A 3,169-nucleotide genomic window follows, 5' to 3' on the forward strand; every position below is an offset into this window, starting at 1 on the left:
CATTCCGCAAATCGACAAGTAAGAAGCCACGTCTTAAAATTTCAATAACGAGTTTCTAAAATCCGGATTATGAAGCCAATAAATTACTTGTGCCTTCTGTAAAATGGTTCTATGAGCGAAATCGGCAACGGTTTTTGTGTCTCCGTAGCCATTCACATGTTCACGGATCGATGCTGGATAGAGGGTCCGCCCAATCTTCCCGGGTCGGGTTCATTATGTAATCCGGCGGCTTCCGTTCACTGGATCGGCACAAGCGAAAAAATGCGGAGTACTGCTCCCAAACTAACAGCGCCAGACAGTAAGCTTAGCAACATGAAGATCCTCGTATGAAAAGTGTTTTGAGCTGGACACTAGATACTGTGTGTACAACCGTCCTAGGAAGGCCGTTCCACGCAGCAACTATCCGAAATGAGAAAAATAATTTTCTATTTAACGCATGATCTCTGAGCTTGAATATCTTCTCACAATGTCCCGTCGTGTTGGATCAACAGTAAAAGCCATTCGGTTGAAGCTCGTTTAAGACAAAGCATAAGTAAATAGAGCTTCCCTCAAATGCGCCGATACTCCAGGAGAAATAGGCCAAATAGTCCAGTACTCAGAGGTGATAATCGATGCGTTTGGGGCTAGGCAGTGCCATAGTAGCAGATCAGTGGACACAATCAATGTGCGTTGCGCCTTTCTTCGGTCCTGAGCAGATAGGTTGGTAAGCCCATCCAAGAAGCAACCAAGTGCAGGTCCTGTAGTGTCCGAAAGTCCATGCAAGTAGCACAGGGGGAAGTTTGCAAAATCACCCTTAGGGCGACGAGTGCCCTTTGTCTCTTTGAAGTGAGGAGTACATGTCCAAGGAAAACTAGATGCCTTATTCATTTGTGGTATCTATCTTCATAACGCCTTCAGGCACATTCCTATAATGCTAGACAAAGACGTTCGCCGAGTCTTCTTCAAACTACATATGGACTCACTTTTCGTAATTAAAGAAAATCCGTAGACCATTGATTTGCAAAATTCATATCAATCTCGAGAACGATGGCGTCGGGACTTCAGTTTGCCTACAAAAAACATATTTGGACGTGGAGGTACATTCGGAAGGTCGTTGACATAGATCAGAAAGAGGAATGGCCCCTTAACGGAGCTTTGAAGAACTTCAAGCCAAACTGGTGTTGAAGAAGTAGAGGCTTACCGGCTTTTACTTAAAACGTTTTGCCTCATCGGAAGAAATTTATCTGGGAGGGGAGTTCTCCCCAGATTCCATGAAAATGTGGGGCAGCGGAAAGTGTAGGACTCCATCGATTACTTTGAGAAGATGACAATATTGCGTCCGATTGGAGTCGACTGGGCTGAATCCGCCCACAAATGTAATAACAGTAATGGGTTTATTTCACAACTCTTAGGGAGCGGCCATTTAATATATCCAGAGTGGAATTGAACGTGACGTCATTGTCATAACGAAGAGGAAAATAAAACCAAGAAAGCATGCCTGTCACGTCACCAGTAATTGTAACTTGTGGAAAAGGGAAAACTATGACAATGGGTCAACAGCTATGACTATTTCAGTGGTGAAATCAGTTGACCTGAACTAAGGCTGAACAACTTTACTAGCTGTGAGTGAATTTGGGCTTGGGTGTGATAGCCAAGAGATATGAAAAACTTTTGTAGAGATAAAGAGACAGAGAAAATTGGTGAGTTGATAGACAGCAAGTTTTATCCTAAACGTATTGTTTGCACTGTAACTAAGCAGAGTTATTGATGTTGTTGTCTGATGAAAAATGCATCTGGGAAAGAGAAGCAGTGCTAATGCATAGAGTCGAACAAGCACCGTAAGTAAAATCGTTGAACCTATGGGGCGAGTAAACTGAAATTTCAGCGCAAAACCGAGGCGGTTACATTCGAACAAAGAGTTCAGCGGATAAGAACGAACTCATCCAAGAGACGGTTTGGGCCAGATAACCAGTTTGCTTGTAGTTTCATTGAAAGGAAAAATTGGTCGGGTGGGACAGTTAAGGGCGGGAAGAAAATAGTCGTGGGTGAGCCACCAGACCTTGTATGACAGCGCCCTGAGGTCACTGAGTAGGCACACTTCGGTTTCTGAAAAGCACCGTTGCTGTAGTCGGACGGGGAATGCACATCCCACTGATGGCTGGGATCGGGTTCGTCAGGTGGTTAACACAGGCATGATCAAGCAAATGAGGAATGGCGGGTGATTTATGCTCAGTTTGAAGTCAATATATGAACGTAGAGGGAACGCCAGGTAGAATACAGCAAGGCCATATGGAACTTTCAGTGCAGCTACTGCTTGAGGTGAGGAAGAAATGTTCGCTACACAAAATCGCTTGGTATAAATTCGCTTTGTATTGTGGACATAGGATTGCTGGCACTGGGGTGATTTAAGATGGTCCACTCAAAAACGCATTTCGCCACTCTGCAGGGTATGCAATTGCGGCCACTAAGCCAATAGATGCCGGTTAAAAGACGGTCGCCAGATTTGCAACTTAAAAGACCTTTCTAATCAGGAGAAAACACCTTTAGGCCTGTTTTAGTTGCGTGTTCGTAGCTCCCTGGTGTCTGACCCGTTTGTTTTGCAGGCTCCTGTATCTTTCGTTGTGGTGACCCTATGACTTCCTTAAAAATCCAGAATGCTTCTCCCAGAGTGGAATTCTCAAAACGTTCCACCAGATAGAAGCCTGCGGCAGGAACTTGATTCACCCATATCCCAAACTCAATCAAACAACTGGTACAGATGCATCGTGTGGAAAATAAGAAACCTAGGTTAATCCCAAGTGTTTGCTTGGCTTAAAGCTCAGCATATCAACAAAATTTTATCAATCAGCTGACAGTATCTCGCTGATTTAGGCCTGAGGCCACTCAATGCGTGTTTGCGCATCGACTCCACTCCTCTTCTCCTGAAAATTAAAGGCTGGATGCATGCTTCTTATCAAGTGCTTTTGCTTTGCTTCCATCAATAGAAGGCGGTCCAAAACCGCGAAACCGAAATTTCAAGGTCAGGTGTTGTAGAAACTTGTTTTTTGGATTATAGCCCACCCATAGGTCACTAACCATTTTTATACTAGGTAACTATTTTTTTACGAGGGCTCCCAAATTTTCTGCGGTCACAGAGTTAAACAGGTCTCCCTTCTTCAGTAGGCTAAATAGGTCTCAGTCCCCAGGGCTT

This window comes from Opisthorchis viverrini (genome assembly GCF_000715545.1).
Source record: "Opisthorchis viverrini unplaced genomic scaffold opera_v5_349, whole genome shotgun sequence".
Lineage (NCBI taxonomy): Eukaryota > Metazoa > Platyhelminthes > Trematoda > Opisthorchiida > Opisthorchiidae > Opisthorchis > Opisthorchis viverrini.